Here is a 19298-nt window from a genome sequence, read left to right as displayed (position 1 = left end):
GAGCGCCCGGGAGGAGAAAAACGGGAGGGAAGGTATACAGAAAACCCGAAGGCCAAGGAAACGAGAGAGCAACCCCCGAGGACAGACCACCCCGGAACAAAAACCGGGGGAGAAGAGCAACCAGGGGGGAAGCAAGAATGACCAAACCAAAAGACCCAAACCAAAGACAAAAGGACCTGGAACAGAGGAACAGACAGAGGGAATGCTACACGAAGTAGCAAGACAACCCAGCGCAGGGCCATTCCAAGCACCAGCGCACAGTCCCAAGCACCCACGCAATGTCCCAACAAAAGGACATGTCCCGTCGAAACAAGCACCAGACAGCACCAAACAGAGGACGGCAGGAAGCGGCCTAAGCCACCAAAAGAAGGCACAACCAGAGTACCATTCCAGTAAAGAAACCAACCGCCGTAACAGGGATGCCTCTCAAGACCCTCTGAAAGACAACAGAGAAGACGCCGCCCAGAAACAAGACAGGGAAGCCCGCAGGAACAGAGACACGTACCGGGACCCCCCAAGAAGGCCCAAACAACAACGAGCCCCCAGAGCGCCAGCCCGAACAACAGACAAGCCGGCCACCAAGGACCCCAACGGGGCCCCCAACCCAAGGACAGGCATCCAAGGACAACAAGAGGAGAGAGGAAAGCAGAAATGCACCCCCCACACCAGGTCAGGAGAGCAAAGCCACCAGACCAGGGGAGAGAGGAACCAGAGCCTCGCAATCAGCAAGACAAAGGACCCAACAAGACATCAGAAGAAACACCAAGGACACGAGGTGCACAAGAGCCCAAGGAACCACAGCCGAGGAGGCAACCACCATCTGCCGGACACAAAACCAACCCCGAGCCGGGGCAGGAGGGAGACCCAGTAGGACCCGCAGAAGATCCAACAGGACAGAGAACAGATCCGGATATATGGAACGCCTCACGAAATGCGTGTCATCCCAGCGCAGGGGCCATGCCAACCCCCTCCAGCAACGCTCAGCAGAAAGCATACGAGCCGCTGAAGCGAGCACTGAGAAACAGCCCCCAGCAAAGCGTCAAACCGGTCCCGAGGAACTGAAGCCCCCGAACAGGAACCAGACGAGGAACGGCCAGACCCAAAACGACCCCAGAAACCGGAACCAGGCCAGCAAACCCCCACAGCAGGAGCCAGCACCGTGGAAAAAACCAGAGGAGCATGAGAGAGACCGAAAGGAAACACCTGAAAACAGGAAACGGAACTCAACCACCGCAAACCTCTGAGCAGCCGGATGGAGGGGGAACGAGAAAAACAGGTGACTCCCACACCTAGGGAAGCCAAAATTACCCACCAAGAAGAGGGGAAAACCAGGCTGCAAGGGGCTCAACCGAAAGGGACACAGCCGCACCAACCCGACCAAAGCCCCGGGAGACAGAACCGAACAGAAAGACCAACGGGAGCCAGGACCTGGAACAGAGAGAAAGAGGACCCCCGGCCCCACTCCATCACCGAAACCAGCACCACAGAGCGTAGCGACAAAAAATTGGCCGACGCCAAAGAAGAATGGCCTAAAAGGGGGACAGCCCGGAATGGAAACCGGCAACCAAGAATGACGACCAACAGGAATCACCATTCTCAAAGCAGACCGGACCAATGACACCAAAGGAGATAGGCGACCCACAAGCAGGGCAACACCAGGAGTGGAACACATAACCTGAAGAGGAAGAGATGCAACCACCAGGCCACAGAGACTCCACCCGGGCACAACATATCGGACTGACATTCAGGGGCAGCAGCAGGCGCTGCAGAGGCAGGGAACCAAACGTAGTGCAAAAAATGCCGGCATAGGACCAAGGCACTAGGGGAATGGCAAAGCACCAAAACGCAGGCCAGTGAGAAATCACACAAGCCCCCGCCGCCCCGGTAGCCGAGGACAAGGCCCAACCATCCGGGACCAGAAGGAGGGACCCCAAGAAAGCACAGACCGAAAAAGAGCAAGCACACACCCCAAAAAGGAGAAGCAGCATACGAACTCTTGAGAGCGGAATCCACCAACCGCCCAACCCGGACCTCCAGGGAAGAAGCCTCCGAAGACCGAGGGAGAAGGTGCAAAAAAGAAGAAAAATGGAGGATACCAGGTGACAAAGACCGCCAGGCGAAATCGTGTCCCCAGAAAGAGAGGAACACCCCGCATGGCAATGCCAAGCCACACCGCAGCCAGTACAGCCAACAGGACAGCATGAAATGGCCGGTAAAAAATGGGAATAAACCCCGCCGGAGCAAATGAATCAGGGAGAAAGACCCAGCAACAAAACGCCAGAAATCTCATGGACCATCTCCGAATGTATACCCCAACAGGGAAAAAACGTCCACGATCCTACCAACAAGAGATGAAGGCATAGCCGCATGCACCAGCAGCGCAGACAGCGCAAAACAGTCCAAGAAAAACTGCAAAAAATGCTACGTGGACAAAGAGAATGCAAATTTCCAAAGCACAGCATGAAAATGAACATCCCAAGTCACATTGACAGCATAGGCAGGACTTGAACCCTCAGCACATGATAGCCTGTGACACCAGAGGCATATGACATACCAAAGAGCAACAGCTCCGTGGATGCACCGGAGAGGAAGTCCCCTCAAACATGGCGAGTAAAGGAGTAAACCCCATATATGGAACGCTTCACAAATATGCATGTCATCCTTGTGCAGGGACCATGCTAATCTACTCTGTAACGTTCCAAGCATAGTATATGTGCTGCCGAAGCGAGCACCAGGAAAACACCCAACACACATTGGTGGTGGAATTGAAAGGAAGTGCCCAGCAACCTCCAGGAAACACTGCCCCAAACAGTAATCTCACATGTGAGAACAGAAAATAAACAAAAAAGGGCAGCCCTGCAGTCTCCACCCACAGCCATATATTAAGAACATGGCCACAGGGGCCGGCCACTGCACTAAAGCACCAGCGCCGGAACGACCTGGGGCCAGAACACCAGGAGGGCTCCCCGCCCCAGCCCAGCACATGAACGGGGAGCATCCTGACCCCAGAACAGGAGCGTGGCCGGCCGGAGGACCGGAGCGGCCGCGCCGGTAAAAACATAAAAAGACCATAAACAGAAGCATTTAAAAATGCAAAAGAAACACTCACGGCACCGCCAAAACACCCAGAAGCAAACAGGAACAGAGGCAGGAACCGGGAGCACCAGCGTTCCGACAGCCGTCGGAGCAGAAAAAAAACAGGCATGGCGGTGGGTGGGAGGGGCTTATGTCACCTTCGACCTTTGGATTTCTGGCGTTTTGATTGGCTGGGTGGAGGCAGGACTGCCTCACGTGGTAAGGACTGGGACGGGGAGGACCCATGAGGGGGTAATGCTATCCCTCCACTCTCTGCCTAATTGACCACCCAGATCGCCTGGCTTACCTCCCTCCACGGCCTGTGTACTCCTGACTGTGGGAATAGGAAACCTGACCCGAAGAGGTGTGGTCACTTCATGCCCTCGGGTTACCTGGGGGCACAGCAGATTCTTGCGTTCTTATTTTTCTCGTTTGAGGCGAATCCACAAAATTTTCTGCCTAGGCCACCCCCTTCTAAAAATGCCAGAAGCCTAAGGAAGGAATTTACTATGAGTGTTTCTTCTCATGTTTGGAGCAAGAAGGGCTCAAATATATTCAAACCCCGATGCAAATCAGGTCGTGCATCACCCTGGAGAGGGGATCTGAAGCCTGCTCTCTCGCCGGATAGGCACAGAGCTAGACTGGAGGTGGATTCCAGAACTATCCTGAGACTTCACCTCATACGGCCACCAGTGAGCCATGACTCAGAGACTCTCACGCCTCGTTGGGGGTAGTATGCGCTATATAAACACAATTACTCAATCGATTAGTAATTTTTCATGGACACTGCGCCACATCTCTCGGCGAGATTCAAGTGAGGCCTGGTACTTGGCAGTTCATGAGGCTGTGAGGCGCGTCTATGGGGCCGAAGTGACCTCTTTAGGGGTTTTAGTCTTTCCAGGTCTGCTGTCACTCAATGCTTGCTCTTTACTTTGACATCAATATCCTATCATTCAGCCTCTACATTGTGAGTACATTGTCTCCCAGAGTGTAGTTATTACCTTGCTTCGCAAACTCCTTTAGAATCTAATTTTCACTTTCTTGACTCTATCTGTGTTTCCCTTGGTTTCTGTTTTTCTGTCCTCTCACTCACTTTCGATCTCTCACACTTTTTCTACATTCTCTCTCTGGTCTTTCTCCTCTGTTAGCCGATCTTCTCTTTCGCTTTCTCTGTTATCTTTCTTTGTCTCTCACATTTTAACGTCGTCCTCTCATTAGTTTCAAAAATGTGTCATAATTATAGAATCATACACGCGAGTGTGGCTCTGAGAGTCTGGGGTTGCGGTTCGCTACCATGCGATGCCAAACGCATTGTTGCTATAAAATTAAGGCGATCAATAAAGTTTACGTTGGTTTCCCCAAACGCAGGCCATAAACTAAAGTGCAGTGTTCATGACACTCAGAGCCCATTGAACCTGCCAGCCACAGCAGCGCCCTCTCATTAGCATCCGGCGATCGCCGACCTTCCTCCCGCAACGCTGTCTGCCACTACACATAGGGATGGGTATGTCATTTATTATTCACCCTCAAAGCTGCGATGACATTTTTTCGTCATGGGTATAGTTGTAATCGTTTTGCGTTATTACTTGCAGCAACAAATGTAGGCACGCACGGAGCAAAAGGGTGATTGGGGACCAAGACGCGTGGGGTGATTGGACTGCAGAAAAGGACAGGAGGGGTAAGAGTTCGCTTAGGGAAGGGGATAATTGTGAGCAGAAGTGAGATTTCCTGGATACACTGTTGTAGTACAGGGGGAAGGAAGGACGCTGAAGGGCTGAATGTAAGAAGGAAGGAAAGGAGGTATGCGAGCTGTGTGTGGGTGTTTTGAAGTGTCGCTGGAGAGGCTTAGGGACAACATAACATTTCAGGAGGGCCTTAGTAACCTACCTACCTACATGTCTCGGACTCGCGACTCGCCACGTCGCACGACACGAGCCTCCCAACACGAGCAGTAGTAAAGACACTGCACACAAGACGAGGTCTGTGTTTGGTATGTCACGTGAGTGCTGCGCTGAGACGTACGTAGGTAGGAACGAAATATTGCGATCCAATCATACTGCATGGCTTCACAATGATAGCCAAAGTGATTGGCCAGAAAATTGATTCTGAGGCAGTCCCACCACCCACGCGGGAACCCAAGCTAATACTCATTTATTCCTGGACCTGCACTCAAACTCAGGCTAGCGGTGTCTCAGCCAATCCTGGCGCCCAGGATTGGCTAAGAACAGGGTGAGTCACCGCCCATTATGAGATCCGGGGGCTGCTGTATGATGCATCCTTGGCTCCCTCCCATTCCAGTTGCTCTGCGGGATGGTAGTGTGCAGCGCATGTTCGGGCTGGTCATTAAAACGGCCAGCCCAAAAAATATATGCGCACTCGTGGTGCTGCGCTGAGTGAGTCTGACTGTCACTCAAGCTGCCACAGTCCCACCCCCTCGGCCGTCCGCGTCTGACTGCTTGCAGCTTGCCTCGAGTCAGCGTTAATCACGAGACTTTGTTATTTTAATTTATTTACTTAAGGAAGTTGATGGTGGTGGTGATGGTGACGGTCTGGGGGGCAACGCCCCAATGCCAATGCCCCCAATGGACGCACCACCACTACTGAGGAATCGGTAGTTCTTGGTCTGATTAGCCTAGTAATTCCCCATTTTGTTAGCAGTCAAAGTCTCCATTGATACCACACCTGTGGTGCTCCTGTGGATCTCATGATTCTGATGGAACCAGTAACTAGTCTTGCCTTCTCCATCAGAATTCAGAGGTCAGTCATAATGAGGGTCTTAACCTTTTGCATGCACAATCTGACTACTAGATTGGTGACATGTTTAAGAAAGTTGAATAAGATATCTCTCGCAACCAAGACACAAACTGACATCTGACTTAAACTTGAGTACTGTTCATCCTTATTATGCACAGAATTCTTGATATGAATCCCTCCTATTTAACATTTTGACTCAATACATTTATTATGTCTGGCCGAGAGACATCTTTGGATTTCTTGGCAGACTCATCATTTCCGAAAATTCATAATAGAAAACATACATTTTATCTTATTTATTTAGTTGTAAAGCGCCTCAATCACCCCCCAAGGGGTATCTCTGTGCTAACGGATTACTGCAGTCAGCTACATACATGGAACATGTTAAAATAGTACGGTTTTCAGAAGCCTTCTAAACTGTAGGTGATCGGAGCATTGTCGCAGTTGTACCAAGAGAGCATTCCAGCAAGGTGGTGGCAGGTGGAAAAAGGCTTTGCTTCCTAGGCGTGGTTTTTTATAGCGGGCAGCCGCTAGGAAAGATTTTGAACCCGAATGGAGGGAACTTAGGCGCCAATTATTTAGATAGTTTCTCTGCAAGGTAATGGGGCCTTTGCAGTTCAGAGATTTGTGCACCATGCAACAGATCTTGAGCCTAATCCGCATCTGCACTGGCAGCCAGTGAAGCTGTTGCAGTAGGCGGCAGGAGGCTGTTCGAGGAGGGGCATTGGATACCAGGCAAGCTGCGGTATTCTGGACTACCTGCAGCCTGTTTAAATATGCTTAATTTGCTGTGATCAGCAGGGCATTGCAGTAGTTCAGACGGCTTAACATTAATGCCTGGATCAGTTTTTTCCGCGTGGTTATAGGCAAAAGAGAAAGACCTTCTGAATGAGACAAAGCACATGAAAACATGACACAGTGATAGATGTGTCCCTGAATAAATGGGCTTAAACGCGTCGAACTGATGGATGATAGAAGTCCAGACAACTTTCACTCTGATAAAAGAGAAATCTGTAATGCCATGTAAATTAAAGAGTGGTTTAAATGCATTACTCCCCCAATTGGTGTTGAGATGAGGGTGATCTTGATGATATGGGTTGCGAACCACAGTGATTTTAAAGAATTTTTTATCGCAGCCCTCTAAGAAATTTTGGGCAACAAGGACTCTGTCTGGAAGACAGAAGATAAGTTGAATGTATATGTATGTAACTGTTGTATTATTATTATTTTGTATCACTTCTGTGTATGTGAATGTAGATATTTGATGCATGTTTTTTTACTAATATATGCATAGAGATAAAGCATCTAGATTTCAGTTCGGTGTGAGTGTTTCTTTAACAAGATAAATGGTAAAAAGAGAATAAGTTCTCCCCTGTAGGATTCATTTACGTTTACTGCCAGTTCTAAAATTGTTTTTTCAGTTAGATTAATTCCGCAGCACTCTCTTTTGTTCTTTACAGTGATAGATGTGGTGTGTTCCTTCATAGGCAGCTTCTGCTCCAGACGGACATCCAGATTTTTTACCACTGTTTTTTGGTGTCAGTGTAGTGCCCAGTTCCCCTGGCCACCACCCAAGGGACCACCTCGATGATGCCTCCCCAAACAACATGATCTCTGTTTTCCCTCATTAAGCTGGAGGAAGTTGTCTCGCATTCAGCCTGTGATGGTCATCATCCCATCTGAAAAATTTGACTGAGCATTTGGATTGTTCTTATCAAAGGAGAGTAGTAGCTGAGTTTCATCAGCGTAAGACATAGGAACAAATCCCAATTTCTTAAGTAATCCCGGTAAGGGAGCAACATATATGTTAAATAAGGTGGGGCTCAAGCAAGAGCCCTGCAGTACTCCCTTACTCAGTTTAGTCGTCTTTGAATGGAAAGGGCCTAGATTTATGGTTTGAGTTCTGTCTGACTGAAAATTTGGCATCCATTGCAGAGCACTCCCTTGGAGGCCGATTTCCCCAAGTCTCTTGAGCAGAATCTGGTGGGAAATCATGTTGAAAGCTGCCAATAAGTCAAGCAACACCAGAAGTACCACTTGTCCATTGTCCAGTGACATTCTAATGTTGTCAGTAATCTCAATCAGCGCAGTTCCAGTACTATGCCTGGGTCGGAAGTCCGACTGGGATGAATCAAGACAGTTCGAAACTTCGGCAAAATCAGACAGGTGTTTATTGATGTGTTTTTCTAGAACTTTGCTCAGGAGAGGTAGTAATGAAATGGGGCGATAGTTGGATAAATCCTCCATAGGGGCTTATAGATTTTTACACATGGGTATAATTGGTGCTGTTTTCCATTCTAAAGCGAGGAGACCTTTTTCTATCACAGTTCAGGATAGAACACAATAGGGGCAGCAAGTTGTTTGGCGAGCAGTGTGCTGGTCTTGGCTGGAATGATGTCCATCCGGGAGCCTGATTCTATGTTTTTCAGTAGCCCCTCGAAATCCCTGGGCTTAAATGCCCTGAATTTGTCTAATCTCTGTGCATTATCTATGCTCAGAGGATGATTTACTGTGGAGTCAGTCCAAGGACTTCCGGCTGAAGTGATTTTGTTGTAAATTAATTACATTTTCTCAGTGAAGTGTATTGCTAATTTGTCGCACAGTGCTTGAAAGGGTGTTTCTTCCTTATTGTATGCCTTGAAAATGGTGACCGTTTTTAAGATCCGCTAAAGAATTTTGGGTGCATTCCCTGCCTGTTCAAGTTGCATCGCTATGTGGGTTCTGTGAGCAATTTTAATATTTTTATGGTGTTGGGCCAGTGCAAGTTTAAATCTTTTTTTATCCTGAGAATTGTGCGAATGGCGCCAGTGTTGTTCCAAATCTTTACAGCGGCACTTTTCTATCCGGAGGTTTGGGGAAAAACATGCTGTCTGGGGGCGTCTAGCTACGGTGGAATATTGCTTCAGCAGTCTAGATGGTCTATAGTGGCTTTAATAGTAGAATTAAAACTGGCCAGGCATTCCTCAACGTTGTCTGGGTCAAGATTCTGCGGGCTAGGAAAGATATCTTGAAAATGCTCCGGCGTGAGTTTGTGCCACTGTCTGTGCCACCTAGATGACTTGGAGCGGGAGTTATTGGGCATTCCAGGGCTCTGAATGTGAAACTCTATTAGTGAGTGCTCTGTCCAGGTTAGTGGAGAAGTAGCTCCACAGATGATATCGGGGGATTTGGTGAGGATAATATCCAGTGTATGCCCAGCTAGATGGGTGGAGTCAGTGATGATCTTCCATTCCAGTGATGTTAAGTCTGCAAGGAAAGTAGAGGTATCTTGGTTTGTGGTGTTCTCACTATGGACATTAAAAATCACCTAGGAGCAAATAGATTCTGTTAGAAATTACCTGTGGAGAGATGAGATCCATGAGTTGGAGCGAGAAGTTAGAAAGGGGACCCGAAGGCCGGTAGACCAGGGAACCTTTCTAGCTATGTTGGGAGAGCAGATTAATTCTACAAACTAAGGGCCATATTATCAAGAAAGGGCGATACATTATCGCCGCTTTTATCGACAGGAAACTGCCGCTAGAGCGGCGATAATGGGCTTGATAATATGCCCTTGTGAATTCCCATAGAAGCCCAGGTTAACACCAGAACCTGGGCTTCAATGGAAATTCACAAGGGCATATCATCAAGTTCCTTATCGCCGCTCTAGCGGCAGTTTCCTGCTGATAAAAGTGGTGATAATATATCGCCCTTTCTTGATAATATGGCCCCTTGATTTCCAGTGTTTCATTACCAAGTTGGTCTAGTATGGAGACTTTGATGTAGTCTTTATGGATTATAGCTATGCCTCTGCCTTGGATGATCTATCCAACTTTTGGATCCAATAACCCTCCGGGAGAGCCACTGCAGTCGCCGGAGTAGAGCTGGGTTTTATTCAGGTTTCAGTTAAAAACCCGATATCAGGGAGTTTAGATGAGAACAGATCCGTGTTTGAGAACAGATTGCGTGTTTTGGTAGAGATTCACATTAATATATAGATAAGAGAGCTTTTGGTCAGCCTAATTCATTCATTGATCTGGTCAAGTGTTAATCTCGTTTTTCTTCTTCCCAGTGCAGCATACTGCATGGGACAATGAGACAGGCCACTTCCAGTATTGGGTATCTTCATTGTAAGCAATGGCATTTATCTTGTGCAGATATGAACATTTGCATAGAAAGTAGTCAGTTTTAGTGTCAAGGCTGGTGGGCCAACCTCTTCTTTAATTTCTGCCTTCATATAGTGATTTATTTTAATTAATTTTAATCATCGGTCGTTTTTGACTTTCAATTTGTAAACATAGGTGTGCCACCTTTAAATGGTTGCACTTTTACTTTACCTTAAATTTATACTTTAAATTAAATAATATTTGCACAACTTCGGGAAAAAATGTCAGGCTTTGCCGAAGTTTGTTGCTGTTTGTAATGCTTATCTTCAGATGATGCTTTTTTCATTTGCAAGTACCTGCTCTTTAATTTTCCGAAAATTCAGTTTCATGTTACAATAGGATGTCTAGTATCGCTCATTGGTTTTTTGTCATATGGCACTAGGAGCTTTGAAGAAAATCTGTTTTCAAAACATGAGAAATGCTTCTTTCATTCGTGAAATCTCTATGTGCACCACCTGCCACCTGTTCTGATCCTTTTGTTCGAAAACCTTGCTGTTAATATTCAACTCTTCTTTATCTGGAGTGCCTCATCGTTGTTCAATCGCTGTAAAATAGTGCTGATAAAATGACAAATATTGAGTTGGAAAAATAGAAACAAGGGGAGCCTTCTGGCGATAGAGCTCACTGTTTATTGAGTGATGAAATCAGAGGTTCCAAAAAACATGAACAGCTCTAATAAAAGAGTCTACTATGGTCTAAAAAAGTACAGAATATTGAGTCCATTTGCCCAGAAAATTGTCTGAAGTCAAAACAACCATGGGCTTTTAGAAAATAGGGAGCGTGTTTTGGTAGCTGTATTAGCGTTGTCCGTTGCATCATCATTTGTTAGAGTAATTGTGACTGAGTGCTTGATAAATTTGCTTCTGGACTGTATTTGTAATCTTTTGTTCAGTGATATTTAAACACCCCACTTTGCGCAGTACTTTCTCTTGACCCGCCGGTATCATCCATCTTATTTAACGCACTTCTTTTAGTACGGGTTTCTGACAATAAACATAAGTATAAATATAAGTGTCTCCTCAGAATGTATTGGTCTTTCACTGTTTTATTGTATATTGTTTACTAAAATATAGTTTCTAAAAATATCGACTTTACTAGAAACAATGTTAAATTAAATTAATATTAAAAATTATTACTAAAATATACTTAAAAATACTTAAATTAACTTATAATAATTAAAAAATTAATGAAAGTTAAAAAACATTGTTTTAATTAATATTTGTTAAAACATATATATATATAGTAACAAAATATAATTAAATGATAGCCAATATTATTAACATACAATAACAAAAGTGTAAAAATTACTATTCCCACTCCAAAGAGTGCAAGCGTAGGGAAAGCGTTGGATAGCGTAGGGTGTTAAAATTACTATTCCCACTCCAGTGGGTGCAACAGTAGGGAAAGCGTTGGATAGTGTAGGGGTAAAAATTAATATTCCCACTCCAGTGGGTGCAACAGTGGGGAAAGCGTTGGATAGCGTGAGGGTAAACATTACTATTCCCACTCCAAAGAGTGCAACAGTAGGGAAAGCGTTGGATAGCGTAGGGGTTAAAATTACTATTCCCTCTCCAGTGAGTGCAACAGTAGGGAAAAGGTTGGATAGCGTAGGGGTTTAAATTACTATTCCCACTCCAGTGGGTGCAACAATAGGGAAAACGTTGTATAGCGTAGAGGTAAAATTTACTATTCCCACTAAAGTGGGTGCAACAGTAGGGAATGCGTTGGATAGCGTAGGGGGTAAAAATGACTATTCCCACTCCAGTGGGTGCAACAGTAGGGAAAGCGTTGGATAGCGTAAGGGTAAAAATTACTATTCCCACTCCAAAGAGTGCAACAGTAGGGAAAGCATTGGATAGCGTAAGGGTAAAAATTACTATTCCCACTCCAAAGAGTGCAACAGTAGGGAAAGCATTGGATAGCGTAGGGGTAAAAATTACTATTCCCACTACAGTGGGTGCAACAGTAGGGAAAGCGTTGGGTAGCTTAGGGGTTAAAATTACTATTCCCACTCCAAAGAGTGCAACAGTAGGGAAAGCGTTGGATAGCGTAGGGGTTAAAATTACTATTCCCACTCCAGTGGGAGCAACAGTAGGGAAAGCGTTGGATAGCGTAGGGGTTAAAATTACTATTCCCACTCCAGTGGGTGCAACAGTAGGGAAAGCGTTGGATAGCGTAGGGGTTAAAATTACTATTCCCACTCCAAAGACTGCAACAGTAGGGAAAGCGTTGGATAGCATAGGGGTAAAAATGACTATTCCCACTCCAAAGAGTGCAACAGTAGGGAAAGCTTTGGATAGCGTAGGGGTAAAAATTACTATTCCCACTTCAGTGGGTGCAACAGTAGGGAAAGCGTTGGATAGCGTAGGGGTTAAAATTACTATTCCCACTCCAGAGAATACAACATTAGGCAAAGTAAAGACTTCATATATTATTTAAAAATTTAAAAATGAATATCTATTAATAATTAATTAAAAATAATGTAAAATGTTATATAATATAAAAAATAATATATTAAAATTACTAATTAACAATAAATATTTCAATTGATCACCTATTAATACAAAATAATTAAAAATTAACATGTAATTATTTAATAATTAAAAATTATTTAACAATAATTTCCAATTAAATACATTTTAATAAATGTAATTATTTCATTAATTATTAATAAATTACTTCCCACCCTATTCCCCTAGAAAACCCACAACCCGCTACAGAAAATAAATTATTAAAATTAACATAATTAACAATTATTCAATTAAATTAAATTAATTGGCAAATAAACATTTTATAATTACCCATACATACTTAATAAATAATTAATTCTAAATAAATACCAATAAATAATTTAACATATTTAATTAATTATAATTTAATTACTTCCCACCCAATTCCCCTATAAACCCACAACCCGCTACAGAAATTAAATTAGTAAAATTTACATAATTACCAATAATCAATTAATAAGAATTAATTACCAATTAAAATTAAATTAATTAACACATATAAATTAATTAACAATTAATTAAAAATTACTAACAATAAATACATTTACATATGTAATTAATTATAATTAAATTACTTTCCACCCTATTCCCCTATAAACCCACAACCCGCTACAGAATAAAATTACGCAATAATTATAAAAACAAAATTCATTAATTAAAATTAATTATAACATAAATACACACTTTTCACACATATTATAACATAAAAATACACTATAAAAAATTAGATATTATTAAAAAATCGATATTTATAACTATCTATATTATATACTTTGATATTTTACCTTTCTATATTTTTAACAGTCGATATTAATTCACTTACCTTAAAAAAACGATATTTTGGTTATCTATATTCTGTCCTGTCGATATTTTGTCCAGTCTATATTTACATCTCGATATTATGTCCAATCGATATTTTGGACTCGATATTATGTCTGTGCACCCTTAAAAGATATTCAAATGTGTTACCTTTCTCTTAGGTGCACCTTCTCCTGTGATGTCAACTGCAGCCTCCATCATTAGATCATAAATCTGTTATGCTTGCTAATTTGAATAAGCTAATGCTGCTTCTTTCTTAGCAGTTAGATTTCCTATTTACAGAAATAATCTCTATTCCTGTGGGGTGCTAAAACTAATGGAAAGCTGAAGAACAAGCAGAAAAATGTAGACAAGAATTAACGACCCCCTTCAGTTTTGGAGCACATCCTGAGTTAGCTGTGACAAATGTATGACGTTACAACGCAAACATTTACAACGCATGCCTTTACAACATAGTTTTTTGCACCGCAACATCCATTACAACGCATGATTTTACATTGCATGCCATCACAACGCATTTTTAGAAACTACATTTACAACGTATTCCATTACAACGCATACCATTGCGATGCATACCATTACAACGCACACTACTTTTAGGGAAACAGTAGGGTAAGTGTTGGATAGTGTTGGGGTAAAAATTACTATCCCCACTCCAGTGAGTGCAACAGTAGAGTAAGTGCTGGATAGTGTAGGGATAAAAAGTACTATTCACACTCCAATGGGTGCAAAAGTAGGGTAAGTGTTGGATAGTGTAGGGGTAAAAATTACTATTCCCCATTATTTACCTTATACTGCATTGTAATGGTACGCGTTGTAGTAACATGAGTTGTAATGACCTGCATTGTAGTGACATGCGATTGTAATGGCATGCGATGTAAAGGATGCTGTGTTGTATTGACTGCGTTGTAAAGGTAGTGTGTTGTAATGACTGCTTTGTAAAAGTTATTTCCGGTTGAGATTTGTATTCACTTTATTTGCTTTGTATAATTTAAAGCATGCCTACTGCCACCCAGTACTGGTCCTAACTGTGACAAATAAGTCCTGAAAATACTCAATATTCCGCCTCCTCCCCATCCCTTGGGGTTTTGAGGGGCAGGCATCACTGACAGTTATGATAGGATAAAACAAATATAGTTCCTTTTGATTGAGCATTCTTGACAATCCCAGTGTGGATAAGCATAAGGTAATGCTTGATCTCAATGTAGTTACAATACAGTTGTAATGGAAATCCCCAAAGCTTTTCAAGCATGCTGCTCTTCACAGAGAGGGATGGATACTCAATCCAAAATTCAGTTGAGGAAAGATAGGAGGTTTTAAGAAAAACAAAAAGAGGCTTACTGTAAAAACATTCATTTGTGTAAATATTGAATTAATGAGCCATGCATCAGGAGCAGTCCCAAAGCAACTAGGGAACTTCAAGAAGATTCAGAACAGCTGGGACAACAGGACTAAGAAAAGGGAGGGGATGAACACCCAAAAGTTGAAACATGAGTTAATTCAACAGCCATGAAGTTACTAGTCTAAATAGTGAGAACATACACATAAGATGAAAAAACATGCCTGTGAATAAAAAGCCCATAGGCAAACACATAAACCCCCAGGGCAATATTAAACCCTGGAGCAATACTACATGCTGGGGATTAACCCCAGTGTTATGACATTATAAATGCTGGAAATATCAGGCAAGCAAGTTCAACTCGAATACCAACTAATTGAAATTGGGATTGAAGAAATACCAATTGTTTTCATATTTTCACTGTAACAGTGAGAATGTGATTGATGCTATCACTTGCCCTTTTAAATTACTCTATTTTGAATGGGGCATGGTCTGGCCAACAAGGAAGATGGCCGCCTGAAGAGTGAGCTCCGCCGCGGGATGGGCCCCTGAAGAAAGCGGCTTTCTTCCCTGTATTACGAGGGTTCTTTCTTTATTGCCAACCACGTTTTGAAGTTACGGTAACAACTTTAGGCGGATTTCCGGCAATTATTACCGAAGATACTCACCAAAATCTTGCACCGATGGTGAGCCTCGGGAGGACCATTATTCCTCCCTGGCTCCTTGCATACTGCGTTTGCCAAGGCCGCGCCTCCTGTCTTTGTTGAGGCCGTGCCTCCTATGCCTGCCGAGGCCGCACCTCTCACTGACGTGAAGTAACGCTCCTCATGGAATTGGAGTCTAAAATTCCCTCTTTCTCCACAGCATTACTTCAGAAGCGGATCATTTAAAATATGTGCTAACTACCAACTTGCCTCATTCCTTTCTGAAAATCCCACGCTTTCCTCACACGGTATACATTATACAACTTAGCACTTGGAAATACAGGAGGAGGTAAACAACAACATAAATACTGATTTAACCTTTTCAATTCCATGTTCCCTGTGGAAAATCCAGTTCTCTATTACTGGCATCTTCACAATGTTACTTCAGCACAGCAACTTCACCATGTCTGTGTTCCTGACAGGAATATCCTTCTCTTGTCAATCAGCTCTTTTAATTTAAACTTACCTCATTCCTTTTCAAAAGTCCTGCACTTTTACTAAACTGGTGCTTATGTTTTAATACATCGCTCAGGACTCTAGGATGAGGTAAGCAACACTTGAATTAATAATTTATTAATTCACTCTTCAGGATATATACCACTCTCCTGATAATATTTTTCTACGAGATGAAAATATAACCTGATGTTTTTCCTCGTGAAATTGAGACAAGGTTATTACTGACAGGTGCATACAGCTAATCCTCGCATACAATGGGTACGTAATCATTCATTGCATTGTCATTACAAAGGTCCTTTTTGCTAGCTTTCTTTCATAAACAGGACCTACCGACTCTCTCCAGCATTTGTTTACAAATAAAATGTTTGCAGTGAACTACACCAGCATTTATGTGAATCTAAACTAAAGAACATTAACTTTAAACTAATTCAGTGAGAAACTAATACCAAATCTCTTCAATTAAACCTTTTATGACCTGTACATTTATTTTACCACATCAAAGTTACCACTAAGTCTACCAAATTTGTCACAGTGCATACAACAATCTTTTTATACTCACATTTATGCACAAAATGTCACATTTGCATTATCTAAGAGTGTTGATAACAGTACAAGTTGAATGCCTACTAATAGGCGCGGGAAGAAACTTCCTAAACAACCTCTCTTGGCGGAAGTCCTCAAAAAATCTAATACTATGCCTGTGAAAGGAAGTACTTCTCCTGTAACTAGTTCGCCACCGGTTGCACCTCCTGATGCTGAACACGTACCAACGGAGACCATGGAATGCATATTACATGACATTTCAGGGGTCAGTCATCGGTTGGAAGGCATGGTACCACTATTACATCTTTAGCAGCAGAGACCAACTCAATTAGAGCAGACATTGCAGGCTTTCACACTAAATTTGAAGGACTTGACTCACGAATGGCGGTGATGGAGAATCATCTTGATTCATTACAAAATAAAGACAAAGATCCCCTATTTCTTCGTAGCAAAATAATCAATTTGGAAGATCGCAGAAGAAGGGACAACATCCGTTCCTTTGGGTTTCTGGAGCACATCGAAGCCCAAAATAGTAGAGCTTTTCTTTGTGACATTCTTCCAAAGCTGACTGGCATTTCTTTTAATACACCCTTGGAAAAAGAGCAAGCTCATCGAATAGGTCTTCCACGGAAAGATCCCGAAGCCGGCCTGAGACAGCTCATTGCCTGTTTCCTCTGACATGAACAAACAAGACAATTGTTAGCTGCATCCTGTTCAGAAGGCTCCATTTCATATGATGGCCACCTCATTGACATGGCAGCTGACTTTTCTAAGGAAACAAATGAGTGACAGAAGGCATTCCTTTTCATGCAACCTCAACTCCGACAGCTAGATATTAAATACAAATTATTTGAGCCTGCAGGTTTTCGTATCACTATGAACGGAGACTCTAAAGATTTTTACGACTCAGCCAACCTTCAGAAATTCCTAAACTGTATGAAACATGGAAATACAGTCTCCAACGCTAGATCAGATCCAACCAACCTCTCATTTCTTCCAACCAGTAGGGGACAAAAGAAGATGAAATCCTAGCAACTTACAACACCGTGGCAGAGACTTAGAAAAACCTAATCATTGTCAAGAAGACAAAAACTCAGTTCTCCAATCTGTTTCTACTTTTACGCAAGACTCACACAGAGATAAATCTAGGTCACCTCTTAAATCCACATTGGATGCGGACTGAAAATATTGTCACTCACTTCCCTGTCATTACTTACAATTACAACTATAACAAGGTACTATGACCAAATTGTATACTCTCACATGAAATGATGTTCAAGTTTAGTATATTGTAGTAGATTGTATTTCTTGTATTAACGTTTTGCTCCCTCATTATTGTGACCAACCAGCATATTCTCGCATGAAATGCAGTTCAAATCCTACGTAGTATGCCTTAGTAAATCATAATACTCTATTTTACATTCATGCAATTCTGTATTCACAATATTTTCCTTCCTCATGCTTATTACCTGCTATTTCCAATATGTTCTTTTGCATTCTACTATTCTAGGCTGCAGTGTATTATATGAATCTATATTATTCTATCTAATATTTATATTGTTAGTTAAGAGTACGTTTCAGATAACTTTTTAGGATCTTCTTCCACCAATATAAATACTATACACTACTCACATTTCACCACAGGACAATGATGCTTACACCTTTTTCAATATGCCATAACATTGTATGATTATATTTTGCACTTCTAATGTTCTACCCTAATAGGTCTTTTATCTGTTACTCTTAATATTATATGTCGTACCACTTTAGGCCATATTCTATTATATATAATTATTCATTTTTATATTTATAATATCTCACTTATAATGACTTAATATTCTCTCATTTCTATTTATACACATAATGAACATTCCTTCAGATTAGCCAATGAAATTAATATTTTTACTTACTGTCATAAAGTTCACGTCTCCAATATTTTTATTCTTACCATTACTTGCCTATATGATATATTATTTCATACTCCTCAATTGGACTTATGTGTTATCATTGGCTTTTATCTTACAATAACTACCTGCCCTACTAATTATTTCATTCTCTGATGGGGCCCTCCCCTGCGGCGGTGCTCCAGTGAGCCAAGACCTGCAGTTAACTGTTTAGGATCCCCAGTCTTGTCCCATCTTCATTCCGCCTTTTCATTTTAGCCTCATTTTATATTCTTACCCCTCCCCTCCTTCTTCTTCTTCTTCTTCTTCTTCTTTATTTCCTCAAAACAACCTTTTACATTGTCTACACTATATAATTGTCTAGATTATTTTTCTATCTTCTTGATCGTTCCTACATACCATCACTCTGGTGTCTTTGCGGTAAGCCGGAGTACCCTTCTTCAATACTTCCCTCTTTCCTTATACTGTATTCTTTCTAATCTACTCTTCTCTTCACCCTTGACAAGCACATTGAGTTTTGCACTATTAATTCATTTTGACATTATTTCAGTATGACAAACACTCATCCTCTATGTAGAATTACTATGGAATGTTTATGGTCTCACCCACTACATTAAAAGGAAAAAAGTGCTTTCTTATCTACAATCCAAACATGTGGATGTATCTTTACTACAAGAAACTCCTCTAGATATGCTAGAATCTGATAAACTCTGCTGAGATTGGGTGAGAAAGGTAATTCACAGCAGTATTCGTAAAGTTGAACCCACAGACACTCGTCCTATCTGCAAATGTGGAGTTGCAATTCTTATTCGCAAATCACTCCCAGTCACTGTCTCCAAGAGATTGCCAGACCCTGAGGGACGTTATGCGTTTGCTAAACTACGTATTGGAGATACTTAGATTTGTCTGGGATCAGTTATGCTCCGATAGGGACCAAAAAATCATTCTTCCTCCAGTTAAATAGTCTACTGACAGGGATAGATGCCTCCCAGTGCCTCATTGGTGGGGATTGGAATCTGGCGCAAGACCCAATTCTAGACAAAACAGTTTCA

At 42.4% G+C, this 19298-nt stretch overlaps 1 protein-coding gene and 1 non-coding gene across 2 annotated transcripts in view; one reads left to right on the top strand and one right to left on the bottom strand.

The window, feature by feature from the left end:
* The window catches only part of CA8 (carbonic anhydrase 8 (inactive)), a 644063-nt gene that overhangs the window by 281736 nt on the left and 343029 nt on the right, over positions 1 to 19298 (top strand). The gene's annotated exons all lie outside the window — the stretch shown is intronic.
* Positions 2626 to 2732, bottom strand: LOC147724223 (U6 spliceosomal RNA). The gene has a single exon (XR_015295354.1). It is a non-coding gene; the product is annotated as a U6 spliceosomal RNA (small nuclear RNA).

This window comes from Lissotriton vulgaris, chromosome 4_1 (assembly GCF_964263255.1).
Source record: "Lissotriton vulgaris chromosome 4_1, aLisVul1.2, whole genome shotgun sequence".
In the NCBI taxonomy this organism is placed as follows: Eukaryota; Metazoa; Chordata; class Amphibia; order Caudata; family Salamandridae; genus Lissotriton; species Lissotriton vulgaris.
The sequence above is the reverse complement of the archived record's forward strand: the minus strand, read 5'-3'. Positions and strand labels throughout refer to the sequence as shown.